The sequence below is a fragment of the Chrysemys picta genome, chromosome 6, assembly GCF_011386835.1.
Source record: "Chrysemys picta bellii isolate R12L10 chromosome 6, ASM1138683v2, whole genome shotgun sequence".
NCBI lineage: Eukaryota > Metazoa > Chordata > Testudines > Emydidae > Chrysemys > Chrysemys picta.
In genome coordinates this window covers 18,841,586-18,853,657 of record NC_088796.1, presented here as the reverse complement: position 1 = coordinate 18,853,657, position 12,072 = coordinate 18,841,586, and the positions used below count along the sequence as shown (strand labels likewise).

Sequence of the window (12,072 nt, the reverse complement as noted above, 5' to 3'; positions counted from 1 at the left end):
GCAGCAGGCCTGAGCGTCTGGCTGGGCAAAAGCATTCTATGCCTGTAGATGTGTTTTTGGGCTCACTGCCTGTTCCTAGCTTCCTCCTGGCCCTTGTTCCTGCTTGCTGCCTGGACTTTGTGTTCAGCTTCTGCCCTGGCTCTGACCCTTGACTCCTAGCTCTGACCCTGGCTTGCTGCCTGGAATTGGTAACTTGGTACCTGATTTAGGCTTAGGCCCCTAGGCCAGGTCACCCTGTTCCAGCTATTAGACAAGGCTGCCCACAGCCTAGTCCACAACATTTTTTAAGCTAACACCATCTCCAGCCTCCTGGTTTTTCCTGTTCTTTTTAGAGCTGTGTAAACTGAAGTTCTCTGGGCCATTTTCTTATTTGTTGAGTGCTACTAAGGAGCTTGGTACAACATGAGACTGCCCTGAGCAGTTTACAAAGTCCTATGTAAGTCTAGAAAGCTCCCAGTTTCATTTACAGTGCAATGAATGTATGAAACACTTTTTGAGAAGACAGTTTATTAACTTAGCCTCCAGTCCACACACAGTCAAATATCCTATGGCATAGGGACAATGGGCACTTTGCCACTGTATCCCTTGAGGGTTACTAAGATTTATTCTGGCCCATTTCCATTTATCTTGGTCAGAAGAAATAGTTACTAGCTTCTTACTTCTACTTATTTTTCTCCTTGTCGCTTGTCACGTCTCAAGGTCATTTTAAAGCATGTTCTACTCTGAAAAATGACTGTAAAGATGGCTCCGTAAGAGCATCTCAGTAGCGTATGGACATCTAGGGCCAAATTTGCTAAACTTAGATTTAACAAGATGGTTTAACTGCTAACCTTGGAAACAGCCACAGAACTGAAAGTCAAGTTGTGTTCTTTTGCACTCTGGTATCATCATCAACAATAAAGATTATGCAAATCAAAATCTGCTCTCAGTTACACCCATCAAAGTGGTATATAACTATTAGTCACTATGGAGCCCACTTCAGACTGACATTGGTGTAAATGCTAGAGAGGAGGGTATGGATCAGCATTCATGTCACACTCCCCATCAGTACCTGGCCTGGGCCAGGGAAGCTAATGATCTAACCAGCAGACCAAAGTCAGTCATGTATCCTGGTCACTAGCCAGTGGAGGCATGTTGTGTATATGCTAAGAAGAAGAATACTAGAAAGGAAAAGCTAGTATTTTCCAAATCAAAAATGTGGTATTGGTAAGTAGTCACCAAGAAGTTCGGACACACTTTCAGACTATGGGTTGTTTGTGATTTGTTCTCTTTAACTATTTGCTGTTTGAAGAGTGATTGGTCACACAGTATTAGTTCTGTTCCCTGATGGGATGCCTTTTTTTTTTTTAAACATGAGACAAATGAATGACAAACAGCAAATAAAATACTTCTGGTAGGGATTCCTGAAATTGTTGGGATTTGAAAACATCTTAATGAATCCCCACAAATATCTATACACTTGCGAATAATGAATAGGATGACCTTATGAATAACAATGAATCAAATTCAAATTGTTTATTCGAGAATATATTTGAGAATCTGATATTTTTCTAATGGTTTGGCCAACTCTACCCAAAATATTAACGCCTTTTAATACTCAAGCAGCCATGCTCAAATCAATATATTTCCTCTCAGCAATATTGATGGATCTGGTTAAACATGAAGGGATTAAAGAAAACTCTTAACAGAGGGCCCAGTCCTGTACTGGCCAAACTAGGAAAGGAAATATGAACCTGAGCAGTTGTAACCTTACTTCTTAGCCTGGTCACTGAACACTCTAATGTGTGTTACAATGGCCAGAGCAATAGATGAAAGGGGCAGCTCATTACATTTCTTTAACTCAATCTGTACATACAGCTGGTCCATTCTCCTGTGGAATGGAATTTTGAAATTCATCTATTAAATGGAATCTAACTTTTTGCATTGTGGCCTGCCATGACACGGACATAAAGATGAATAAGGCTTAGGCATGTTGCCATACATGTAATTTTGTAATTGAATGTGTTTTATCTGCTTAAAGGACTGTTCATGTAAGTATGCCTTAGAATATTACTTTTTAATGAGGACTGATTAAAAAAAAAACAACTTCTGCTCGTGTATAATTTATGGTGCATCTCCAGCAATCTAACTACTGTTTAAGCAAGAAAAGCATCCCCCAGTTACATAACACTGGTTTGGACAATATTGATATTGTAGATGTAAATCAGTGATACCAACGAGCAATCCAATGATTATAATTGTTACATTAGCTGGTTATTCTGAAAGAATTCCTTTTAATTAGCTCATCGTAGATTATATATGTTTGCATAAACAGCTATGCTAGAATGTCTGAGAGAGGACATGATAACAGTTTTCAAGTATGTAAAAGGTTGTTACAAGGAGGAGGGAGAAAAATTGTTCTCAGGCTTAAATTGCAGCAAGGGAGGTTTAGGTTGGACAGGGGGGAGGGATAGCTCAGTGGTTTGAGCATTGGCCTGCTAAATGCAGGGTTGTGAGCTCAATCCTTGAGGGGACCACTTGGGGATCTGGGGCAAAATAAGTACTTGGTCCTGCTAGTGAAGGCAGGGGGCTAGACTCAATGACCTTTCAAGGTCCCTTCCAGTTCTAGGAGATGGGATATCTCCATTAATTATTATTATTAGGAAAAATTTCAGGGTGGTTAAGCACTGGAATAAATTGCCTAGGGAAGTTGTGGAATCTCCATCATTGGAGATTTTTAAGAGCTGGTTAGACAAACATCTTTCAGGGGTGGTCAAGATAAAACTTAGTCCTGCCTGGAGTGCAAGGTACTGGAGTAGACCTCTCGAGGTCCCTTCCAGTCCTATGATTCTATCATTAGACAAGGAAATTTGTGATTCAATTGAGGACTTAAGGGTATAATTTGGTTCAGATAATAGCACTTTTAAAAATCAGTCAATTATGTCTGCTTAGACAAAATTGACTACAGAATGTATTAACACTTTTACAGCAGGACTCAAAAGTTTCCTGAAAACATAATATTGATGTGGATGGGATCCTATTTTCACTGGCTACAGTACAGTAGCTTCAAAACTTAAGTAAGAGTTGCAGCTCCAATTTTAAAGGGAGGGCATCTCTTCTGAGCACTGATACTGAAGTTGTGTCGATCATGCAAAAGAAAAGCCTCCAGCAATAGTTTGCAGAATTAAAACATATGGGATTTACCTACAAAACACAGAGTAAGTGAACATCCTTCATGTGCAGTGTGGTAAGCAATTTCTTCCTCCTACTCAACCTCAACTTCAGTGCTTTCAGAAGAAAAGTGCTGTAAACATATTACTTTATGTCTTCCTCAGACTCAGCATATAAAGTGTTGGGAAGGAAGTTATTAAATAAAGCACAAAACAAAACACAAAGAAACTCCATATGAGGATAAAAGCATATCCAGCTACAGTTTAAATTTCTTGCATACCAGCGGTGTCTGACCGTGTTACCTCTGCCAATAGTTAGAATAGCTATGAATATGACCTTTGGATCTTATTCCCTTAAACAGACTTTTGTTTAATGTCTCATTTTTCAGCAGTCGTTGCTAACATGCTTATAGACTTCCACCTGTTTCTTTGGTAATCATGTGTGTGCAGGGAGAAAGGATGGTTGTGTGATTAGGGCACAGGACTAGGAGTATGGACACCTTTTTAATCCTCAGCTAAATGACTGGCTTCTTATGGGCCTATAAGCAAGTTACTTAACCTCTCTCTGTCTCAGTTTCCTCATCTGGAAAGTATTGTTAAAAATGTTGATGTCTGGAGGCGAGAATATATTCTCAAAGAGGCGCAGCACACAATGCATAGGAGAAGTGGAGGCCAAAGTGTTAGGCCACACTTTCATCCACCTAGACCTCAGCTACTCAGGCCCCCTCAGTACAATTTAGGATCCCAGGTTTGCCTAATGATTACAGCTCGTTGGAAAGAGTTCCATCAGGAAATTTGCAACAGCAAATGCCATTTCGTTATAGTCAAAACTTTCTGCAGGAATGTGTCAATCTGAAATTTTGTTTGTTTGTTTTTTTAAAAATGGAAAAATGTTATGTCATAGGTAAGACACAGCAGGTAATTGTCCTGCTCTACTCAATAGGGTGAGGCCTCTACTGGAGTACTGTGTCCAGTTTTGGGTGCCACACTTTAGGAAGCATATGGATAAATTGGGAGAGCCCAGAGGACAGCAACAAAAATGATAAAAGGATTAGAAATCCTTACCCATGATGAAAGGTTAAAAAAATTGGACGATTAGTCTTGAGAAAAGACAATTGAGGGGGGATCTGGTAAGTCTTCAATTATGTTAAGGGCTATTATTAAGAGGATGGAAACGAAACGTTCTCCATGTCCACTAAAGGCAGAACAAGAAGTAATTGACTTAATCTGCAGCAAGGGTGATTTAGGTTCGATATTAGGAAAAACTATCACTATAAGGGTAGTTAAACTCTGGAATAGGCTTCCATGGGAGGTTGTGGAATCCCCTTTGAGGTTTTAAGAATAGGTTGGACAAACACCTATCAGGGATGGTCTAAGTTTACTTGGTCCTGCCTCAGCACAGGGGGCTAGACTAGATGACTTCCAGCCCTACATTTCTATGGTTATCAGAATGGAACATTCCAATTTTTTGTTTCAAAATGACTTTTCATTTTGAAAAGTATTTCATATTATAATGTGTATTATCAAGTACAATATAAAAAGTCAATCAGAATAAAACATTTTGGTTTAATTGAAACAGAATATTTCAATTGACTCAAAATTAAATCATTTTGAAAGTTTTGCTTTTCAGGGAATTCCAAAATTTGTTTTTTGTTCCAAATCAGAACAAAATCAAATTTTGAAATGTTGGAATTTCCCATGGGATGGAAATTGACTTTTGACCAGCTCTAATTAATGACAAAACACCTTTTAAAAAAACAAATGTTACTTGTTATTGATCTACATTAATGTATTGATCTACAATAAAAGGACAGTACAACTTTTCTTAAACTCTGTGTCTGCCAATCCTTCATTCTAGAAATGCATTTGATTTACATACTGTTGGACATCAGTTCCCCTAGTTTACCTGTGTCTTTCAAAGAGACATGGGTCCCCAGACTACAGAGAGAACTAGTAAAAATGGACAATGCCAGTGTGAATTTTAGAAAGCAATGTTCTATTTGCTAGAATTGATTTTCCTTATATTTTAACATAAGAACATAAGAACGGCCATACTGGGTTAGACCAAAGGTCCATCTAGCCCAGTATCCTGTCTACCAACAGTGGCCAGTGCCAGATGCCCCAGAGGGAGTGAACCTAACAGGTAATGATCAAGTGATCTCTCTCCTGCCATCCATCTCCACCCTCTGACAAACAGAGGCTAGGGACAACATTTCTTACCCATTCTAGCTAATAGCCATTAATGGACTTCACCTCCATGAATTTATCCAGTTCTCTTTTAAATGCTGTTATAGTCCTAGTCTTCACAACCTCCTCAGGCAAGGAGTTCCACAAGTTGACTGTGCGCTGTGTGAAGAACTTCCTTTTATTTGTTTTAAACCTGCTGCCCATTAATTTCATTTGGTGGCCCGTAGTTCTTGTATTATGGGAATAAATAAATAACTTTTCCTTATCTACTTTCTCCACATCACTCATGGTTTTATATACCTCTATCATATCCCCCCTTAGTCTCCTCTTTTCCAAACTGAAAAGTCCTAGCCTCTTTAATCTCTCCTTATATGGGACTCATTCCAAACCCCTAATCATTTCAGTTGCCCTTCTCTGAACCTTTTCTAGTGCCAGTATATCTTTTTTGAGATGAGGAGACCACATCTGTATGCAGTATTCAAGATGTGGGCGTACCATTGATTTATATAAAGGCAATACTATATTCTCCGTCTTATTCTCTATTCCCTTTTTAATTATTCATAACATCCTGTTTGCTTTTTTGACCGCCTCTGCACACTGCGTGGACCTCACTGTTTACCCCTTTCTCCAGATCATTTATGAATAAGTTGAATAGGATTGGTCCTAGGACAGACCCTTGGGGTTACCCCACTAGTTACCCCTCTCCATTCTGAGAATTTACCATTTATTCCTACCCTTTGTTCCCTGTCTTTTAACCAGTTCTCAATCCATGAAAGGACCTTCCCTTTTATCCCATGACAACTTAATTTACATAAGAGCCTTTGGTGAGGGACCTTGTCAAAGGCTTTCTGGAAATCTAAGTACACTATGTCCACTGGATCCCCCTTGTCCACATGTTTGTTGACCCCTTCAAAGAACTCTAATAGATTAGTAAGACACGATTTCCCTTTACAGAAACCATGTTGACTTTTGCCCAACAATTTATGTTCTTCTAAGTGTCTGACAATTTTATTCTTTACTATTGTTTCAACTAATTTGCCCGGTACTGACGCTAGACTTACCAGTCTGTAATTGCTGGGATCACCTCTAGAGCCCTTTTTAAATATTGGTGTTACATTAGCTATCTTCCAGTTATTGGGTATAGAAGCTGATTTAAAGGATAGGTTACAAACCGTAGTTCCGCAACTTCACATTTGAGTTCTTTCAGAACTCTTGGGTGAATGCCATCTGGTCCCGGTGACTTGTTAATGTTAAGTTTATCAATTAATTCCAAAACCTCCTCTAGTGACACTTCAATCTGTGACAGTTCCTCAGTTTTGTCACCTACAAAAGTCAGCTCAGGTTTGGGAATCTCCCTAACATCCTCAGCCATGAAGACTGAAGCAAAGAATTCATTTAGTTTCTCTGCAATGACTTTATCGTCTTTAAGCACTCCTTTTGTATCTCGATCATCCAGGGGCACCACTGGTTGTTTAGCAGGCATCCTGCTTCTGATGTACTTAAAAAACATTTTGTTATTACCTTTTCTCTCATCTTTTCCCAACAAATGCGAATATCGCTTTATGTTTCACTATAGCTAGCTTGCAAACTGTCACCATTACTGATAATATTGGGAAAATAGAACAATCCTAATCCAGAACCTCTTCTAAGAAGTTGTTCTGAGGTTCAATTATTCCCCTTGCACACCTCCTTTTTTACACATGTGCCTTGTACCTCTCCTTCCCCTATCCCCACATTTGCATACAGTATAAGATAGTCTTTGGGTGAGACGTAAAGGCCGAATTGTTACTTCAGTGGCAAGTCCTAGAGGTGGAGGGAAGTGGGCTTGTTATCTCTCTGTCTTTGGTAGCAACAGGTGTGTGGCAGGATGCAACAGTCTCCTCACTGAGCAGTATAGTCTTGGCATGCTGGTGCTGTGCCAATGCTTGCTCTCCAAGTATACTGTGCATTTCTGAAATTCCAACATCCTCAGAATCACGTGGGATGAGCATCAAACAGGCTCTAGAATCCTGAAAGAGAGCTGCTGTAGTGGAGTCAATCACAAAGACTACTGGCTCCCAACGAGGTTCAACCTAGGGATGGGGAAATGGGACATTTAGCAACTCCTAAAGAAGGAATGAGGAAGCAGATGCTCTTAGTAGAGCACCTAGGTGAGTTGAGGCAATGGGCCATATGAGCAGTGGATCTTCAATAAGAAAAGTTACTTTTTGGGAAGGGTGTTACATTAGAAGGGTCAAAGTGAGAGGAGGATGGAACCGTTTTCCATCAGAAAATGCTGATTCGACACAATCAAAATATGCCACAGCAACCTCTCAATTCCATCTAAACTTTCTATGCAAAACAAGAAAAATTACCTGGATTCCTGCCAGCCTACCCATCTCCCTGAGATCCCCGGTTCCTCTGCAACCTGCCAGGCAGAATAATATCCCCAGAATATTATGGAATTTCACTACTGTGAAAAATTTAGTATTTGGTTTTTCATCTTGATTTGGGATGAAAATTTTCCCCAAAAAACTTCATTTTGCACAGAATGGAAATTCTGTTTCCCAGCCAGCTCTACTATTTAACTCACTTTTTGATCTTCTGGTCTTACACAACATGTTTTTTTCCCCGAGAAGTCCAATATAATGCACCCCAAATGCAAAACCAAAACACCTTGCATCTCTCGTTCTTTATAGCACTAATAAAGTGCTAGGTGCTTTAAAGGCATGTTTTTATGGGTGAAATATTTCATGCACACATCATGCTACACTCTGAGTGAAAAGTCTTTCAGTGCCCCTAAAACATCATAACAGCACAAGAGGATTGTTATTAAAGCCATTCATTTTTAAAGTACCATTGTCCACAGTCTAGTACAGCAAAGTGTCTAATGAGCAGGTCACCAGCAGGTTCTTCCAACACTGGTCTAGTCACACACCAAACCAAATTTGTAAATTAACCTCATTACCAGAGTTGCAATAAAAAGCAGCATGAAGTATCCCATGATTGGGGGGAAATGTTGCCCTAGCAACAAATTACCACTGTTCCTGCCATGAAGGAAGTCACTAATGTTTACATATGGGTCAATAATTCAGTGCTGCTTTGAAGAATGATTTACAGTAAAAAAAATACATATGGTAGAGCATATTTAAAATGAAGGTTAATGATAGTTAAAGTGGGTATTCCTGATACAACTAAGAGCATGCTTATGCTAAATATTTCACAAGCTTAATATGAGTCAACAGTGTAACACTGTTGCACAAAAAGCAAACATCATTCTGGGATGTATTAGCCAGAGTGTTGTAATCAAGGCACGAGAAGTAATTCTTCCGCTCTACTCTGCGCTGACTAGGCCTCAACTGGAGTATTGTGCCCAGTTCTGGGTGTCACATTTCAGGAAAGATGTGGACAAACTGGAGAAAGTCCAGAGAAGAGCAACAAAAATGATTTAAGGTCTAGAAAACAGGACCTATGAGGGAAGATTGAAAATATTGGGTTTGTTTAGTCTGGAGAAGAGAAGACTGAGAGGGGACGGGATAACAGTTTTCAAGTACATAAAAGGTTGTTACAAGGAGGAGGGAGGAAAATTGTTCTCTTTAACTTCTGAGGATAGGAGAAGAAGCAATGGGCTTAAACTGCAGCAAAAGAGGTTTAGGTTGGATATTAAGAAAAACTTCCTAACTGTCAGGGTAGTTAAGCACTGGAATAAATTGTCTAGGGAGGTTGTGGAATCTCCATCATTTGAGATTTTTAAGAGCAGGTTAGACAAACACCTGTCAGGGATGGTCTAGATAATACTTAGTCCTGCCTTGAGTGCAGGGGACTGGACTAGATGACCTCTTGAGGTCCCTTCCAGTTGTATGATTCTATACATGTAGTTTATTTTAGGGTGTTTCATTTATAAGGTGCATATATTACTGCAGTAGCCACTGAATTCTAGTCCCTTTCTCATTATGATTTCAGGTTCAGCATACTATATAAGCACAGTTTTACCACTGAACAAAATATTACCTTTTAAACTGCACCTGTTCGGTTAAAAAACACAGAAAATATGATCTGATAGGTCTTTTTCTAGCTAACAGCCCATCTCTCTGCCAAAAAGGGTTGTTCCCTGCTGTGCACTTTTTATTGTTTTCTGCAGTCTAGTTTTAAGACTGCCAAGTGATGGGAGGTAGGATGGAAAGTGAAGCCAAGAACCATAGTACCCACTTGATCCAAATATGGGGTTCCTCCAGAATAGGACTGAAGCACACAGGTGGGCCACGGAAGTTTGCAGTGTTACTGCTAATGTTATTCTGTGGATAAATACTGTAAGAGCCTTCTGTCTCAGGGGTTGTCAATCTGACATTGTTTGTGAGGCCTATATTCATGATTTTTTAAAATGCAGGAGAGCAAAAAAAAAAAACCAAACAAACACTAATTGGCTTCCAGTGAATAGATTAAGGTCACATTCCAGCCACGGCATGATGAAACATATTTAAGCCTCCTTCTGTGTACTTTTTAAATGGAAAATATTTTTATCTAAATACTTAGTTAGATCCTTACTAATCTGATTTGCATGCACATAATAGTTTATTTAAGCTATTGTATGAAATACGCTATTGGGAATAACTTTGTAAGTGAAGATAACACAGAAATTCTTTAGAAACCAGACAGCCTTTCAGAACAGAGATGGATAATGGGATCAAAATTCATAACTGAAACATGCTTATCTGGGGTAGGAAGGAGATTTAATTTCGCACCCATTACTTGCAGGCTTCCCATTTCTCACACTAAAAAATAAGCCAAAGAGCAATATTTCCAGTGGAGATCATAACTCTTGGCAGCATTAGCTCATGTTAACATTAAAAATAATGTGAGTCACCAATATAATCAAGACTACATAAAATATTAACTCAGACATTTTCAAAGAGGTACATTGGTTGTAGCATCCTGGGGAGTCATGGGACTAAATCCTCACCTACTGTGCTGAAAAATATAGTTTCAAATTCTCATTTCATTATTATTTTGTATTCTGTATAGAATTATTTATATTCAAATATTTCAACTAGGAAACATTTCACTGAAGTTCTTCCTTTCAACATGCACTGAAAACATTGACCCAAAACTTCCTGGGCTCTGACACTCTTGACTGAGTTGAATAAGAATTGCACTCATGTGAGTTAGGGCTGAAATAAGCCCAGTGATTAGTGCAGGGCAAAATTTTTCAACTGAAACTTTTGTCAGAGAAGAATGCACATTTGGCAACACAAACATTTTGTGGATTTGAATTGGGTTTGCTGAATTGTCTGTTTTAAAAAATCTGAAAAATTCAAAACATTTCATTATGACATTTTCAAAGGGAAACATTTTGATTTTTGGTTCAAAATGACTTTGCTTTGAAATTTCATTTAATTTACATAGAAACCCTTTAAAAATGGCCATAATTGTACTGAAACAAAACAACCTTCAACTTTTTAATTCACCAAAATTTTTGAAATTTTGTTTTTGAGTCAACCCAAAATATTCTTTGTTTCAGAATTGCCAGCAAACCAAAAAAAGTCTGTTATTCCTGCAGCTCTATGAATGATTTAATTTTACTACAGTAAATTGGCTATACTTTTAGGTTGCATCCAGGAATGCACTTAGACCTAATTCAGCAATGTACTGAAGAACACACCTAACTTTAAGCACATGAGCAATCTCATTGATTTCATTGATATACATATGTGTTTTACAGGATCCGGGCCTTAGTATTTTTTATATTTAGGAAAACCAGTAAAGAAATTGTATACATTAAGGCTAATGCAGGTGGTTTATAAATTTTTATATAAAGTAATTCAAGAGTCTCTTCTAATTACTTTGTGTGGGGGACAATCAGAGAATTTGACCAATCAAGTCCTCTTTTTGACCACTCTTTCAATCCTACTCGAATAAAATAAATAGGATTTGACCCCAGATAGTGACTAATTTGCTATAATCACATATAATGCTGCACACTATGTCTGAAAGTTCCGTTGAAGGTGGAGTTGGTAGAATAGTATTTGGTAAATAATTTCCTTGACAAACTTTACATATTTGTTTGCCCATTTTTCTACATTAAGTCAGCTTTATAGTTGTTCATATATACTATTGAGTGACTGTTTTTCAACAAACAATGACATTCAAGTAATGCATTCTCTGTGTATTTTTTTCCCTATTCAACCAGCTCTGATGGCAGGTTATGAAATTAAAACTAGAAATAATAATATGGAACCAAGTACTGGGGAAGTTGTGAACTCTTTACTTACTAGTGAGCAGTTACTTGCCCAAGCAATAACTTCAATAAGAATACTGATGTGAGTAAATCCTCACTCACATTGGGCTCACAAACTAGTGCCTTGAAACCTTTTTTCAGTTTTTATTCAATCAGCTAAAGCCAAAGGACATTTTTCTACAGCATGAACTGAGTACTAAGTATGAACTTCATGTCTGTGGAAAATAGTTCTATCAGTGCATATACCAGGCAGTAGTGACTAGGATAGGAGATCACGTAGGGTATGTCTATACTGCAAATTAAAGTGTGATTGTAGTACAGGCAAGCGTAGTGCAGATAACAATAGTAAAGATGTGGCAGCATGGACTTCAGCATGAGCTAGGTACTCTAGTACAATCCCTCTGGGGACTCTGGGTAGGTATTTGAGTTGTTGGATCATATCTTGGTCCGTTCCATTGCACCTTCATTGCTAATGTTACTTGCATTAGCTATATTATATCTAAAGTGAGTATGTCTACCTGT

General features: G+C 38.4%; 1 protein-coding gene across 3 annotated transcripts in view; it reads right to left on the bottom strand.

The window, feature by feature from the left end:
* RAB27B (RAB27B, member RAS oncogene family) overlaps positions 1-12,072 on the bottom strand; it is a 208,724-nt gene that overhangs the window by 99,157 nt on the left and 97,495 nt on the right. The gene's annotated exons all lie outside the window — the stretch shown is intronic.